The 17,500-nt window shown below is 39.5% G+C and overlaps 1 protein-coding gene across 3 annotated transcripts in view; it reads left to right on the plus strand.

Moving 5' to 3' along the window:
• Window positions 1–17,500, plus strand: part of LOC133630840 (pre-B-cell leukemia transcription factor 1) — a 309,529-nt gene that overhangs the window by 114,260 nt on the left and 177,769 nt on the right. For 2 of the 3 annotated variants that reach the window (XM_062022627.1, XM_062022628.1), the window contains one exon: window positions 11,841–11,983. The exons of the other annotated variant lie outside the window; for it this stretch is intronic. The gene's annotated coding sequence lies outside the window, so the exon portion shown is untranslated. The remainder of the gene's footprint in view (window positions 1–11,840; window positions 11,984–17,500) is intronic. 3 annotated transcript variants of the gene reach the window in all.

Genomic DNA, 17,500 nt, shown 5'->3' on the forward strand with positions numbered 1-17,500 from the left:
GCTCGGGCCAAGCGAAGCCGGCGGCGTTTCTGGGTGTTGTTGATAAATGGCTTTCGCTTTGCATAGTATTGTTTTAACTTGCACTTACAGATGTAGCGACGAACTGTAGTTACTGACAGTGGTTTTCTGCAGTGTTCCTGAGCCCATGTGGTGATATCCTTTACACACTGATGTCGGTTTTTGATGCAGTACCGCCTGAGGGATCGAAGGTCACGGGCATTCAATGTTGGTTTTCAGCCTTGCAGTGATTTCTCCAAATTCTCTGAACCTTTTGACCGTAGATGGTGAAATTCCTAAATTCCTTGCAATAGTTGGTTGACAAATGTTGTTCTTAAACAATTTGCTCACGCATTTGTTGACAAAGTGGTGACCCTCGCCCTATCCTTGTTTGTGAATGACTGAGCATTTCATGGAAGCTGCTTTTATACCCAATCATGGCACCCACCTGTTCCCAATAAGCCTGTTCACCTGTGGGATGTTCCAAATAAGTGTTTGATGAGCATTCCTCAACTTCTCAGTCGTTTTTGCCACTTGTGCCAGCTTTTTTGAAACATGTTGCTGGCATCAAATTCCAAATGAGCTAATATTTGCAAAGAAAAAATTAGTTTCTCAGTTCGAAAATCAAATATCTTGTCTTTGCAGTCTGTTTAATTGAATATAAGTTGAAAAGGATGTGCAAATCATTGTATTCTGTTTTTATTTACCATTTACACAACGTGCCAACTTCACTGGTTTTGGGTTTTGTAGAAAAGGGGTCGGATTAAACAAGATCTGCTTCTTTCTATTCCTTTTTCGGAGAAAAATGAAAACATGTGATGTATAATACTGAAATTATTGAGTTGAGTTTGTTTATTTTGAACATGCATGCATACAAAATGATACATCACAATTTCCAGTTGCTCGAAAAGGAGTAGGAAGAAGCAGAGCTTATTTAATCCTATCCCGTTTCCTTTACCTAGCAGTTACTAAATCTTTTTTTCACTTCCAATTTATTCACAATATACTCCGTAACTAATGACATTAAACATAAATAATAATTAGTGAAGTAAGTTATATTTCATATGGTGAGATAAGTAAGATTATCTAGAAAATAAATGGATGGATGGAATACATTCAGAATGTTCATCATGGCTCTTCTTTGTACTTTGTAAACAGTTTCTTGAATTGGATCATATTAGTACATTTTGTTTTCTTTGCTTATTCCATTCCGTAATGTGATTCTACATACTGATATACTGAAGGTCTTAAGTGTTGTGCATGCGTACAAATGTTTTAAATAACATTTTTCTCTAAGATTATATTTTTCCTGTATACATGTTTGAAATAAACTTCAACAAACCGACCTACCAACATTGTACACGAACACATGGATGGGATTGAATCTCATGGCTGTATCATCCATTCCAGTGTTAATGATGCTTGTTTGTATCGACGTTGTCAGAAATGCATGACGTTGTTTATTTTGTCGCTGTGGTTTGCATGGATGTAGAATCATCACACTCAGAAGTGCTTACCTTGGCTATTATCAATGTCCTTATATGGAAAATAAGAGCCATGTTCAGCCTTTTGGAAGACAATCAGTGCATTCTTGCATTTAGCAGCTTTTGAAGTTTGTCTTTTAACAAAAGCCAGTGCAATCTTTTTGGTGTGTGTGTTTCGTGTATGTTGCTGTTTTTGCCCGGTTATGTCATCTATTTTGGAGAGGTGCCTGGAAGTTCCCTTTATTTATCCAGCTTTGCTAATCCAAGTCTAAAAGTACCTTGATTTAAAAAAAATTTAAAAAAAAGTATTCTCCCCTACTAGTTAGCTCTTTGCAGGCAAACTGAGGAGGAAAGATAAGGTATTTCATTCAGTGGTTTAGAAGGGAATGGTCAACCAAGGCAGAGCAAGGCCTTGAAAGTGCTGACTGTGCTCCTGTCGCTTAATCTATTTGAGGCGTGATTAAAGTTTAATTCGTAGCCATCTCTAATGCCAGGCACCGTGCGTGCGTGCGTGCGTGCGTGCGTGCGTGCGTGTGTGTGTGTGCGTGTGTGTGTCCAAGCTGAGCCCGAGCCTTTCCTTTCCTCTTGAAGCGGGTCTCCTCTCTGCTTTTCGTGCCTGAGGGACGCCGGGAGCTGCAAACAACTGAATTTTTCATCAAGGTTACTTCCTGGAGAGATGTGCGGCACAGTTGCAGCATTCTTCTTCTGTGCGCTCGTGGCTCAGACCCGATTTACCTCGCTGTGACCCGCACGCCTCTCCAGGAGGAGTGGTTTGACCCCTGCTCCGGAAAGGAGCGTGTGTACTGCGCAGTCAGCAAGCAGGGTTTATTATTTCATGTATGGGCTCGGTTTGCACGGCTTGCTGCAGAACCGAGTCAAAGATCCTCAATGTGGCAGGGAGGATCTACTCTACTGCAAAACAAACTAGCCATGGACCCTCTATATGTCCGCAGTGTGCTCTTCGGTTGTTAAGGACCTACTGCACACGTGTCAAACTCAACGCCCAGGGGCCAGATTCAGCCCGACACGTCATTTAATGTGGCCCGTGAAAGCCTACCGCAAAATCTTGTATTTCTACCCTTCTTGAGACATCAACAAGGAAAAGTGCCTTCCATATGAGGACCGGTGAACAAGTGAGGACCAAAATCATGGTCCCAATACGGAAAACCATTGCATCTAATAGAGAATGTCACATTTGCATCCCTGGTGGTGAAATCTATCAATATTAGGGTGGTCCCAAACAGGACATATTTTTAAAATTGACTGTGTGTCGGTTTTTAAAGTGCTCCCCCTCTGGTCAACATATGCAATAGCAAGTGTGTGTACGAAATTTAAATGCGCCCCCTTTGGCCAAAATTAATAAAAAAATTAAAAAATAAATATGTATACTGTAACTGTCTAACCATACTGTAATAACTTGAAGTAAAAAATTAAGATTAAAAACCCCTCAAAAAATTCCCCCCCAAAAATACCTAAAAGCTTACCTTTTTTGATATTTGCATAGTATGTATATATTATTAATGTTGTAAATACAAATCTTTATGTATCTATAAAGGGTGGTCCTAAAGAGTTAGGCATATTTCGGAGGTTTCAAGAAGGTGATAAATACAAGAGTGTGTGTGTGCGTGCGTGTGCGTGTGTGTGTGTGTTTCTCTACCCTTCTTAGACATCAACAAGGAAAAGTACTTTCCATATAAGGACCGGTGAACAAGTTAGGACCAAAATCATGGTCCCAATACGGAAAACCATTGCATCTAATAGAGAATGTCTCATTTGCACCCCTGGTGGTGAAATCCATCAAAATGAGGGTGGTCCCAAAAAGGAGGGATTTTTCAAATTGACTGTGTGTCTGTTTTAAAAGCGCTCCCCCTCTGGTCAACATATGAATAAACAATTGTGTGTAATAATTCGAAGTGCTCCCCCTTTGGCCAACATATGTAATAACAAGTGTGTGTAAGAAAGTTGAAATGCGCCCCCTTTGGCCAAAATTAATTAAAAAAAAAAAAAAAAAAATGTATATAGAGGCATACTGTAATAACGTGAAGTAAATAATGAAGATTAAAAACCAATTACAACCAAACAATTTAAATAAAATAAACTAATGAATTAACTAAAAGAAGTCTTTTTCTCACAATGTGTCGACCTTTTTCTTATAAAATTGGGAACAATTTCTCATATTCTTTCTGTTTCTGTAATATTGCAATATTTTCTCATAAAATGACTACTTTTTAATGCAAAATGGTGACATTTGTCATATAAAATTCGGACTTATCACATTTATGTTGTTCTTAAAAATTATGACTTTTGTCATAATTTTACCAAGTAAAATTCCGATTATTATAATATTGCCAAAATGTTAGTTTTCTTATAAAACTGTGACTTTTGGGGAGTAGAATTACGACTCTTTTCATAAAATTGCCAAAATGTTAAGAGTTTCTTGTAAAATGGCGACTGTTATTGAGTAAAATTCCAACTTTTATCATTCATAATATTGCGGTCTCATGTTTTGGACACTCTGGTGAAGAGAGGGGCGGAGCTTTCTACCGATCACCACCTGGTGGTGAGTTGGCTGCGATGGTGGGGGAGGATGCCAGACAGACCTGACAGGTCCAAACGCATTGTGAGGGTTTGCTGGGAACGCCTGGCAGAGTCTCCTGTCAGAGAGAGTTTCAATTCCCACCTCCGGAAGAACTTTGAACATGTCACGATGGAGGCGTACAGTTTTTAAGTTTTTCTTGTGAAATTGTGACCTTTTTCTTGTGAAATTCCAACTCATTTTTCACAACAACTTTTTCATATTTGCATAGTATGTATATATTAATGTTGTAAATACAAATCTTTATATATCTAGAAAGGAGGGCTCAAGAAGGTAAGAAATACAAGAATGTGTGTGTGTGTGTGTGTGTGTGTGTGTGTGTGTGTGTGTGTGTGTGTGTGTGTGTGTGTGTGTGTGTGTGTGTGTGTGTGTGTGTGTGTGTGTGTGTGTGTGTGTGTGTGTGTGTGTGTGTGTGTGTGTGTGTGTGTGTGTGTGTGTGTGTGTGTGTGTGTGTGACAAATGCTGCAAAATGTTTGTTAAAGATCCTCCATATTAGAGGAGCGCTCTGCTGTTTTTAAGATGATCACAAAAATGCTAGTTAAAGATCCTGTATGTGACATGAGCACTCGGTTGTTTTTAAGGAACTACTTCAAAAGTGCTATCGTTAAAGATCCTCTATGTGACAAGAGTGCTCTGCCGATTTTAAGGAACTACTACAAAAACGCTAATCCTGCTAAAATGCTACTCGAAGCACTCTGTTGTTTTTATGGAACTACTTTAAAAATGCTAGTTAAAGGAATGTTCTGCTGTCTTGAAAAAATGCTAGTTAAATATCTTCCATGTCACAGGAGCGCTCTGCTGTTTTTAAGATTACTGCAAAAATAAAAGTAGTTAATGATCATGTATGCGACAGGAGGAACCCGTTGTTTTTAAGGAACTACTTTAAAAATGCCAGTTAAAGATCCTCAATGTGACAAGAGCGCTCTGCTCTTTTTAAAGACTATCGCAAAAAAGCTAGTTAAAGATCCTCTATGTGACAGGAGCGTTCTCCTCTTTTTAAGGGCTACTGCAAAAAAGCTCATTAAAGATCCTCTATGTGACAGCACCGCTGTTTTTAAGAACTTCCTGCTAAAATGCTAGTCTTTTAAATAATATACCAGCTACAGATACTTTATCGAACAGCATAGAGTGCTTTACTGTTTTTAAAGGCCTACTGAAACCCACTACTACCGACCACGCAGTCTGATAGTTTATATATCAATGATGAAATCTTAACATTGCAACACATGCCAATACGGCCGGGTTAACTTATAAAGTGCAATTTTAAATTTCCCGGGGAACTTCCGGTTGAAAACGTCTAGGTATGATGAAGTGTGCGCGTGACGTCAATGGTTGAAACGGAAGTTTTCGGACACCATTGTATCCCAATACAAACAGCAAAATTACACAGTATTCTGGACATCTGTGTTGGTGAATCTTTTGCAATTTGTTTAATGAACAATGGAGACTGCAAAGAAGAAAGCTGTAGGTGGGATCGGTGTATTAGCGGCTGGCTGCAGCAACACAACCAGGAGGACTTTGAGTTGGATAGCAGACGCGCTATCCGACGCTAGCCGCCGACCGCATCGATGATCGGTTGAAGTCCTTCGTCGCGCCGTCGATCGCTGGAACGCAGGTGAGCACGGGTGTTGATGAGCAGATGAGGGCTGGCGTAGGTGGAGCGCTAATGTTTTTATCATAGCTCTGACGAGGTCCCGTAGCTAAGTTAGCTTCAATGGCGTCGTTAGCAACAGCATTGCTAGGCTTCGACAGGCGGCACAGCATTAACCGTGTGGTTACAGGTCCAGTGTTTGGTTCGGTGTCTCCTGATAGTAGAAGTAATAATAGTATTGTTGATCCTTTGTCTATCCTTCCAGTCAGGGGCTTATTTCTTTTGTTTCTATCTGCATTTCAGCACGATGCTATCATGTTAGCTCCGTAGCTAAAGTGCTTCACCGATGTATTTTCGTGGAGAGAAAAGTCACTGTGAATGTCCATTTCACGTTCTCGACTCTCATTTTCAAGAGGATATAGAATCCGAGGTGGTTTAAAATACAAATCCGTGATCCACAATAGAAAAGGAAGAAAGTGTGGAATCCAATTAGCCCTTTTACCTAAGTTACGGTCAGAGCGAAAAAAGATATGTCCTGCACTGCACTCTAGTCCTTCACTCTCACATACCTCATTAACAAATCTTTCATCCTCGCTCAAATTAATGGGGTAATCGTCGCTTTCTCAATCCGAATTGCTCTCGCTGCTGGTGTAAACAATGGGGAAATGTGAGGAGCCCTTCAACCTGCGACGTCACGCTACTTCCGGTACAGGCAAGGCTTTTTTTATCAGCGACCAAAAGTTGCGAACTTTATCGTCGATGTTCTCTACTAAATCTTTTCAGCAAAAATATGACAATATCGCGAAATGATCAAGTATGACACATAGAATGGATCTGCTATCCCTGTTTGAATAAAAAAAAATCATTTCAGTAGGCCTTTAAGATCCTACTGCTAAAATGCTAGTTAAAAAAAAAAAAACCAGTTACAGATACTCAATAGGACAGGAAGGATTGCTTTGCTGTTTTTAAGAACTTACTACTAAAATGCTATTAAAAAAACAACAGTTAGAGATACTCAATAGGACAGGAAGAATTACTTTGCTGTTTTTAAGAACCTACTACTAAAATGCTAGTTTAAAAGAAAACAAAATATACCAGTTACAATAGGACAGGAAGGAGTGTTTTGCTGTTTTTAAGAACCTACTACTAAAATGCTATTTAAAAAATTAAAAAATTAAAATACCAGTTAGAGATACTCAATAGGACAGGAATAATTACTTTGCTGTTTTTAAGAACCTACTACTAAAATGCTAGTTTAAAAGAAAACAAAATATACCATTTACAATAGGACAGGAAGGAGTGTTTTGCTGTTTTTAAGAACCTACTTCTAAAATGCTAGTTAAAAAAAAACAAAAAAAAACAGTTACAGATACTCAATAGGACAGGAATGAGTGCATTGCTGTTTTTAAGAACCTACTACTAAAATGCTAGTTAAAAAATTAAATAAAAAAACAGTTACAGATACTCAATAGGACAGGAATGAGTGCTTTGCTGTTTTTAAGAACCTACTACTAAAATGCTATTCAAAAAATAAAAAAAATAAAAATGCCAGTTACAAAAGGACATGGAGTGTTTTACTGTTTTTAGGAACCTACTGCTAAAATGCTAGTTTAAATTTAAAAAAAAAAAATACCAGTTACAGATACTCTATAGGACAGAAAGGAGGGCTTTGCTGTTTTTAAGAACCTACTACTAAAATGCTAGTTTAAAAAAAATAAACAAATAAATAAATACCAGTTACAATAGGACAGGAAGGAGTGCTTTGCTGTTTTTAAGAACCTACTGTTAAAATGCTAGTTAACAAAACAAAACAAAAACAGTTACAGATACTTTATAGGACAGGAAGGAGTGCTTTGCTGTTTTTAAAGACTGACTACTACAATGAAATTTGTGTCTCAATTTGAAATCATTCACAGCCAGATTTGGCCCTTGGACAAACAGTAAATGAGCCCTTTTTGAAACGTGTTAATTTGAATTACCACATGTAACTGTAGGGGGCAGAAACAGAGCAACGTCAACTATTGTTCCTTACTTCTGTTTAGAGGCAAAGTTAGTCATCCTCCACTCTTGCACAAAGTATAATCTAAAGTTCCTTACTAGGTTATAAACAGATTCAGATTCAGATTGGGACCAATCTCTGTAGGGAATACCAGCATGCCAAACATTACTCTTTTCCCTCTGACAAAAACAACACAACATCTCTGGAGGAAAAACATCTGTGAATATTTTCACACCAACATTAATTTGCAATTCTAATAAAAAACTAGTTCTTCTGCTTCTTTTTTGGGGGGGGGGGGGGGGATTATTAATGCTACGACAACACATTTGGTTTTAATGGAGGGGGAAATATTCCGTGTCAGAATGTATTCCTTTTTCATCAGGGCTCCATGGAGCCTCAGTGAATACACAAGCAACCACAGCCACAAACAAGGTTATTTTCTCTCTGTTCAAAGTTGACTTTAGAAACAAGCCTCCGTGCGATTCCGCGTGTTCTGTGCGACACATTTGACTTCAGCGCCATCCAGGCGCCCTTCCCCTTGTAGGACCAAGATAAGCCTCCATGGCTTTATGACCCTATTAAATAGGCAATGGAATAAAAGCCCCGATGGCTTCTGGACCGCATACGTCCATTTCAGGGCTGCGCCGTGCAGTCTTGCAGCAGCAGAGTGTCAGACATTATCACCGCCACTACCCTCAACCTCCCCCTGCCCCTCGTGACAATTACTGCCCCTGCCTCCCTATTCAGCACGTAATGAGAAAACGGACTGATCGATTTCTGTCCAGCCAGTAAAAGAACGATAGCCGGGATTTGGATACAGCACAGACACCACTGAGCCACAGTGTTGCAGCAGTATGGGATTTAGAACTTGAAAATGACTTTATGGGGGGATGATTAAGGAATTGCTCTGCCTACTAATTAGAATTAGGTCGTGAGCTGCATATTATTACTGTTTGGTTTTGAAAAATGTGCAAAAAAAAAAAGTGTTTTGATTAAAAATATGCAGATATACACACTGATTCTTCATTTTGTGGATCATTGGCGTCTTCATTTCATGTGTTTTTGGGGTGAAGATTTGTCAAAACATGTTGTGTTATTTGGTGGACAAACCCCATGAGATGAATTGACTTGAAATTTCTCACACAGTTCATTGCGTAACTTTAAGTTCTTTGGCATAATCACAAAAATTGGTACCGTATTTTCCTGACCATAGGGCGCACCGGATTATAAGGCGCACTGCCAAAGAATGGTCTATTTTCAATCTTTTTTCATATATAAGGTGCACCGGATTATAAGACGCATTAAAGGGGTCATATGATATAAAAAAAAAAAATCTAAATTGAAAACACTTCCTTGTGGTCTACATAACATGTAATGGTGGTTCTTTGGTCAAAATGTTGCATAGATTATGTTTTACAGATCATCTTCAAGTCGCTTTCTGACAGTCGCTTCAGGATGCGCCGTTTTGTGGGCGGTCTTATTTACGTGGCTCACCTTCGGCAGCGTCTTCTCCCCGTCATCTTTGTTGTAGCGATGTAGCGTGCAAGGACGGGAGTGGAAGAAGTGTCAAAAGATGGAGCTAACTGTTTTAATGACATTCAGACTTTACTTCAATCAATAACGGAGCAGCATCTTCTCATCCGACGCCGGGAATGTGAAAAACCGTCCGACCGGAACTCTATACTAAAGTTCCTTGGGTAAATAATGTAAACTCACTACACCGGTATGTTTTAGCCCTTTCATGGCGAGTTTACTGACAGATATAAGTAAGAACATTACACTACTTTACATTATAAATGGCCATAGTGGAGGTTGAATGTCCCATAACAAGAAGATAGAGAAAAAGAAGAAGCTTATCGACCACGGTGTCGGCATGGACTACAAAGGCGGACTCGCGCAATTTTTCAGGACTTATGCAGATCCGAAATACAGATCAGCAGGTACCAGAAGGTAAGGAAAATTTCTCTTGCATAATATTGCGAAACCAAACACCAGATAATGTCTTACCTTATACACACACCATAATAATACTCTTATGTTGAAGCACAGTATAATCCATCAAGTGGTGCGGCTTCGTAGCTTACCGAAGTCGTACTAAAACATTTTGATAGATTTTTGAGCACCGTGTGTAATGTTATATATTTTCAATGGAACATAAACAATTTTGGTGTTGTTTACTTGAGTCATATTGCAGTCTACACGTATCGCTTAAGTGTGACTGCCATCTACTGGTCACACTTATCATTACACTATGTACCAAATAAAATAGCCTTGAGGTCGATAATCAAAACCAGAATTATTCTGTATTTTAGGTGCACCAGGTTATAAGGCGCACTGTCGAGTTTTGAGGAAACAAAAGGATTTTATGTGCGCCTTATAGTCCGGAAAATTACTGTACACATTTTTAAGGGACTAACAAGCACGGGTATGTCAAATTTGAGCAAGATTGGTTAAAAAACATGACCGCCACGTAGCAAAAAACTTGCTAGGGCATGGACTTAACAAATAAGTCTTTGAGCATGTGGCCGATGATTTTGAAACTTTAAGGATATCTGTATTAGATGTATGCTAACATTTATTCCAAAGCATGTTGACCTCAACCCACAGAAGGCGCCACATCAAGTATTTGTATGCACTTTACAGTACTGTAACTGGAGTCAGGTCCAAACATGGTGAGGCTGCATTTCAGTTTTATGCTCCTAAAATGTAGAATAGTCTTGGAGAAGATGTGAGAAAGGCCTAAACGTTGTTGAACTCCTGGCTGAAAACATGTATATTTAATTGTGCATATGACAACTAAAAGTATCTTATCTACACTCTTCGATTGATTTGAATTTGAATTATAACTGCTCTTATGAAGATTTTATTTCCAGATTTTAATTTTAATCATAATTTTTTTTATATATATCTCTTTTTATGCATTCTAACTTTTAAATAAAAGTTCACTTACAGCGGAGCCAATGGGAGCTCTACTCTTTCGCCCATAAAATCCAATAAATAACCATTCAAAAACCGCCAACAATACTCCATTTACATTTCCTGATTTGAATATTAAGCAAGTATTGGTGATATTGTTATTATAAACCCTAACGCAGACAAACTATTTATAGCGGCACAGTGATCACTTCTGTGTCTCCCTGTGTTTAGTCAGCTGTTTCCTCGCTTTCCTGCTCCCTGTAAGTTTATTGTTGAACATAATTCATGCATCTCACCTGGACATGAGACATCTGAGTAGGTAATCCGACAAGTTGGCACACTAGAAACTGGCGAGGACGACACGGAAAGACTGCTTGTTCTTTGTGAGGATTATGAGACATTATTCACCTAAATGGGAATATATGAACATCAGTCAACAATAATCTTCTCTGATTTTAATTTTACTCTATTTTTTATTTCTTTATTTTTGCCTTTTTGTAATTTTCAGTAAAGCACTTTGAATTGCCTTGTGTACGAACTGTGCTCTATAAATAAACTTGCCTTACTGCGGATTCACAGGGTGTCAATTACTAATCACAAAAAGGTCACTGCCCTATATGCAAACTGTATTTATAAGACACATTATGTGCGTGCTTGTTGTGTTTCCTTTCAACATGTACAAAGTGTGGCCCGGGGCCGTGTTCAGGTTTTATTGGCACTCGGCATATTCTAAATGCAAAGCAAAGTCATTATGACTCAAAAGTATTATTAGATATGACATTAACGTGTCTTGTCACCTGCCATATACTGTATTGACCTCTATTGGTTTGGTTTTAACAGCTTTAATGCATAAAATGTACCTTTAATTTTACTGTGTGTGAAAATGTTTGACGACTCCGTGAAAGTTGAGACTTGTCTTTCCTGGGTCGTAAAGTGACTTTGATAAGCAATTAAAAAGGCAGCAGAGTGTCATGCACATGGAGTCGTTCATCATGGTTACCTTTGTGTGTGTGGCAACACTTGTAAAGCTCCCTCAACCTGCTGCACTGAATTCATTTTGATTTATCCCGCCTTTGACTGATTACACGGATGTAAATATTCGGGGGGTTAAAATATGGTGCAGGGTGACAGAGTGTCTTTTTCCAAAGCACCTCCGTGCTGTCCTGTTGGGTCACTGCCACTCAGCGTTATTTATTAGGCTCCATATTCACTCTCTATCCATCACGGCATGGTCACATCTCTTTATGTTTATTACAGCGTCCCACCTTACCCGGGGTGGATGATTGACGTTTACGGAGAGGAGTGAGGTGGGACTTACACGCTCTTTCTTCTCCAATGGGAGGCTCGACGGGGGCGGAGACTGTCCATGCACGCTCTCATTAGGAGGTGATAGTACAAAGGTTGGTATCAGTCCGATGTCAAGTACTGCGAGTACAATAATACCTCAACTTACCAGTTTAACTGGGTCTGTGATGGAGCTCCTAATTCATAACACTCAAAATTAACTGAAATCAATTAGTGGTTGTCCCACCGAAACAGCACCATTTTATTTTTTTAAATGTTTTTTTTGTTGTTTTTTTGTCTTGTCCAGCTTCTCAGGCAAATCATATAGTTGATGTAGATGCCTATATCGGCTGTTCAGATTTACTTTACAAAATAGAAGTCTAGGATACTTCTCTTGTTGCCTTATTTGTATTTGACTTAACAGCACAATTTTAACATGTAACAATCTTTTTAAAAATAAACTTTGAAATATTGTATGAAAAACAGTAAAATAGAATGTAGTACTAACAGTAGTTTTCTGAAGTAATGTACAAAACCCAAAACCAGTTGGCACGTTGTGTAATTAGTAAATAAAAACAGAATACAATGATTTGCAAATCCTTTTCAACTTATATTCATATGGATAGACTGCAAAGACAAGACACTTAATGTTCAAACTGAGAAATCTATTTTTATTTTTTGCAAATAATCATTAACTTAGAATTTAATTGCAGCAACACATTGCAAAAAAGTTGGCACAGGGACATTTGTACCACTGTGTTACATGGCCTTTCCTTTTAACAACACTCAGTAAACGTTTGGGAACTGAGGAGACCAATTTTTTAAGCTTTTCAGGTGGAATTGTTTCCCATTCTTGCTTGATGTACAGCTTAAGTTGTTCAACAGTCTGTGGTCTCTGTTGTGGTATTTTAGGCTTCATATTGCGCCACACATTTTCAAAGGGAGACAGGTCTGGACTACAAGCAGGCCAGTCTAGTACACGCACTCTTTTACTATGAAGCCACGCTGTTGTAACACGTGACTTGGCATTGTCTTGCTGAAATAAGCAGGGGTGTCAATGAAAAAGACGTTGCTTGGATGGCAACATATGTTGCTCCAAAACCTGTATGTACCTTTAAGCATTAATGGTGCCTTCAAAGATGTGTAAGTTTCCCATGCCTTGGGCACTAATACACTCCCATACCATCACAGATGCTGGCTTTTGAACTTTGCACCAAGAACAGTCCGGAAGGTTCTTTTCCTCTTTGTTCTGGAGGACACGACGTCCACAGTTTCCAAAAACAATTTGAAATGTGGACTTGTCAGACCACAGAACACTTTTCCATTTCGCATCAGTCCATCTTAGATGAGCTTGGACCCAGCTAAGCCGGTGGCGTTTCTGGGTGTTGTTGATAAAAGGCTTTCGCTTTGCATAGTAGAGTTTTAACTTGCACTTACAGGTCTAGTGACGAACTGTAGTTACTGACAGTGGTTTTCTGAAGTGTTCCTGAGCCCATGTGGTGATATCCCTTACACACTGAGGGATCGAAGGTCCGTAATATCATCGCTTACGTGCAATGATTTCTCCAGATTCTCTGAACCATCCATCCATCCATCCATCCATTTTCTACCGCTTATTCACTTCGGGGTCAAGGGGGGCGCTGGAGCCTATCTCAGCTATAATCGGACCTTTTCATGATATTACGGACTGTAGCTGGTGAAATCCCTAAATTCCTCGCAATAGCTCGTTGAGAAATGTTGTTCTTAAACTGTTGGACAATTTGCTCACTCATTTAGATAGATAGATAGATAGTACTTTATTGATTCCTTCAGGAGTGTTCCCCCAGGAAAATTAAAAATTCCAGCAGCAGTGTACAAAATTGAGATCGAATTTAAAAAGTAAAAAGTAAATAATGCGGGTATAAATGGAAACAAAATATAAAAATATTACAATAGAATAAAAATAAAAAGCAACAATGAGAATAAAATTATAACAGTAAAAATAAGAATATAACAAGAGAAACTAGGCAGTAGTGACCATGTTATGAAAAAGTATTGCACTGTTATTGTTTTGCATCCCCTGTCATCCTAGTACCCCCCCCTCCCCCCTCGAGAGGAGTTGTACAGTCTAATGGCGTGTGGGACAAAGGAGTTTTTTAGTCTATTAGTCCTGCACTTGGGATGAAGCAGTCTAGCACTGAACAGGCTCATCTGGCTACTGATAACAGTATGCAGAGGGTGACTGGCATCATCCATGATGCTCACTAGTTTTTCCACAGTCCTCTTCTCTGCCACCGTCACCAGTGAGTCCAGTTTTATTCCGATCGTAGAACCGGCCCGCCTGATCAGTTTCTCCAGTCTGAAGCTGTCCTTAGATGTCCCCCCCAGCACACTACAGTGTAGTACAGAACTCTGGCAACCACAGACTGGTAGTACATCCACAAGAGTTTTTTTACAGATGTTGAAGGAGCGCAGCCTCCTCAGTAAGTACAGCCTGCTCTGTCCTTTCCTGTACAAGTGGTCCGTGTTAACAGTCCAGTCCAGCTTATTGTCCACCCACACCCCGAGGTACTTGAATGAGTGCACGGTCTGTACCTCGACTCCCTCGATCACAATAGGTTGTGACCTTGGACTCGACCTCCCAAAGTCAATGACCAGCTCCTTGGTCTTTGACGGATTGAGCTGCAAGAGGTTCCTGTGGCACCAGACAGCAAAGTCCCTCACCAGGCTCCGAAACTCCTCCTCTCTGCCGTCCCTGATGCACCCGACGATGGCTGTGTCATCCGCGTACTTCTGGATGTGACACAGCTCTGAGTTGTAGCAGAAGTCAGTGGTGTACAGGGTGAAGAGAAGAGGGGCCTGCACCGTTCCCTGCGGTGCTCCGGTGCTGTTGATCACAGTGTCAGATGTGATGTCCTTCAGTCTGACGTACTGTGGCCTATCGGTGAGGTAGTCTGAAATCCAGGCAACCAGGCAGGGGTCCACTCGCATTCTGTCCAGCTTGTCCTGGAGAAGGCGGGCTGGATAGTATTAAAGGCACTCGAGAAGTCCAGGAACAGGATCCTCACAGCGCCATTTCCCTTATCCAGGTGTGAGTGGGCTCGGTGCAGCAGGTACAGGATAGCATCCTCCACACCAACGCCTGCCTGGTACGCAAACTGCAGGCTGTCCTGGGCATGTTGCACCTGTGGTCTGAGGAGGCTGAGAAAGAGCCGCTCCCTTGTCTTCATTGTATGAGAGGTGAGCGCCACTGGTCTGTAGTCGTTCAGCTCACTGGGGCAGTTCTTTTTGGGAACTGGAATGATGCACAACGTCTTCCAGAGGGTGGGCACTCTCCCCAGCTGCAGGCTGAGGTTGAAGATCCGCTGGAGTGGTTCACAAAATGGTGACCCTCGCCCCATCCTTGTTTGTGAATGACTGAGCATTTCATGGAAGCTGCTTTTATACCCAATCATGGCACCCACCTGTTCCCAAATAGCCTGTTCACCTATGGGGTGTTCCAAATAAGTGTTTGATGAGCATTCTTCAACTTTCTCAGTCTTTTTTGCCACTTGTGTGAGATTTTTTAAACATGTTGCAGGCATCAAATTCCAAACGAGCTAATATTTGCAAAAAATAACGTTATTCCAGTTTGAACGTTAAGTATCTTGTCTTTGCAGTCTATTCAATTGAATATAGGTTGAAAAGGATTTGCAGATCATTGTATTTTGTTTTTATTTAGGATTTACACAAAGTGCCAACTTCAGTGGTTTTGGGTTTCGTACAAATGTTGGTATCAGTCCGATGCAAAGTACTGTGAGTACAATACCTCAATTTACGAGCTTAATTGGGTCTGTGATGGAGCTCCTAATTCAAAACACCCAAAATTAATTGAAATCAATTACATTAGTGGTTGTCCCACCAAAAAAGCACAATATTAACATGTAACAAGCCTTTTAAAAATAAATTGTGATAAGAAATATTGTAGGAAACACAGTACAATCGATTGTAGTACTAATGAGAGTAGTTTTTTGAAGTAATGTAGTAATAATGTACAGCATTTACCTTGGAGAGTGTCACCTTCCAGCTGCTTCTCCGTCAAACAGACCATCAGCAGCTCCTCCACATTTTCATGGATACATTTCCACCGTTTAGATATTTTAACATCCCTAGCTGGCGTTATTGACTCGTTCCTCTTCAGGGTGGCGCAGACAAGCAGTGCAAAAGTGAAGCACTACTCAGGAACTACTGCTATTCATTCACACACATTCAGAAAATAAAGGTTATATTAAAAAACTAAGTTCAGAAGTATAACAATCATCAAAATGACATGTTGTTGTGTATTTGGTTGCGCGAAGCGACCCTGTACCAAAAGCGGATTGAACTTTTATCGAATTCATGTCTAGTTCAGATTTAGATTAATATCTAAAGTGAACGTTTACGTATAAGTAACAATACTCACTGTGCCATGCAGGTACAGTTGGCTGTGAATACATAGTTCTCAGGTTTATTTACGATGATCATCCAGGTCTTGTACATATCCATCTTGCGTCCTTGTTTTTGGTTGTGCAGGACTTTGGATTTCAGTACACAAAACTCTTGAGTATATGTCATGATATATATATTTGTTTGCATACATGCAGTGCCTTGTATGTCCGCAACTTCTTTCACGTGTGTTTGCTTCTCCTTCAAATATGTGTATACAGTATATTTGGCCGCCTACATCTTTCGTTCCCTCTGTGATACTACACGGATCTAAAAGTCAGTTACTCATGTTCAATTATTAGAGGAATTTCCTGTCGCCAGTCTTCTTGCATAGTTTGAAAAACACTATAACTCCGCCATATTTCCCTACTTGAATTTCTGTGCATCTACCCCAGACCTGGGCAAATTAAGGCCCATTAAGCTTTTCAATCTGGCCCGCCGGACATTCCCAAATAATTGTTTTTTTAATCTTTAAGATGGAAACTGTAGCTGCCATTATGATGTGCAGTGATGTTTTCAAATCATCAAGTTCATCAAGTTTTATTCTTCGGTCAATCGTCAACAAAATAAACAAACAGTTGTACATTCTTAAATTGAAAATGAAAATGTTGCAGACCGAAAGGGTTTAGGCTGAAGTTGAACACTTATTGCGCCTAACCCTATAAACAATGTCAAGTACAAAATAAACTTCCGAAAATTATTGAATGTCCATTGTACAACATATTATAAATACACATTATACATAACATAAACACAGTTCAATTATATACACAGTAAAGGCATGTGAAATATCCTTGTAGACACGTTAAACCTTTGTACCAATTTATATACTATATACAAACAATTGTACTTCCATTATTATTTATAACCCACATTTAGTATTTGAATTAACATTGATCATAGTATTAACTACTGTGTTGATTCTAGAGTGATATATTTTTTCAAGACATTGGTCTTAAAGTGTTTTTTAAATGTGTGAATAGAACTGGAACATTTTAAGGAATAATCCAAGCTGTTCCACAGTTGAACCCCCCTGACAGAAACACATCTACTTTTTAAGCTTGTTCTTATCTTAGCTTTCTGGAAGACAGCTGAACCTCTGAGGTCATAGGGATTCTCTCTGGGTTTAAACCTCTCCTGTAGACACCCAGGCAGCATGTGGTTATGAGCTTTGTACGTCACAATAGCAG

Source organism: Entelurus aequoreus, linkage group LG16 (genome assembly GCF_033978785.1).
Source record: "Entelurus aequoreus isolate RoL-2023_Sb linkage group LG16, RoL_Eaeq_v1.1, whole genome shotgun sequence".
Classification (NCBI taxonomy): Eukaryota; Metazoa; Chordata; class Actinopteri; order Syngnathiformes; family Syngnathidae; genus Entelurus; species Entelurus aequoreus.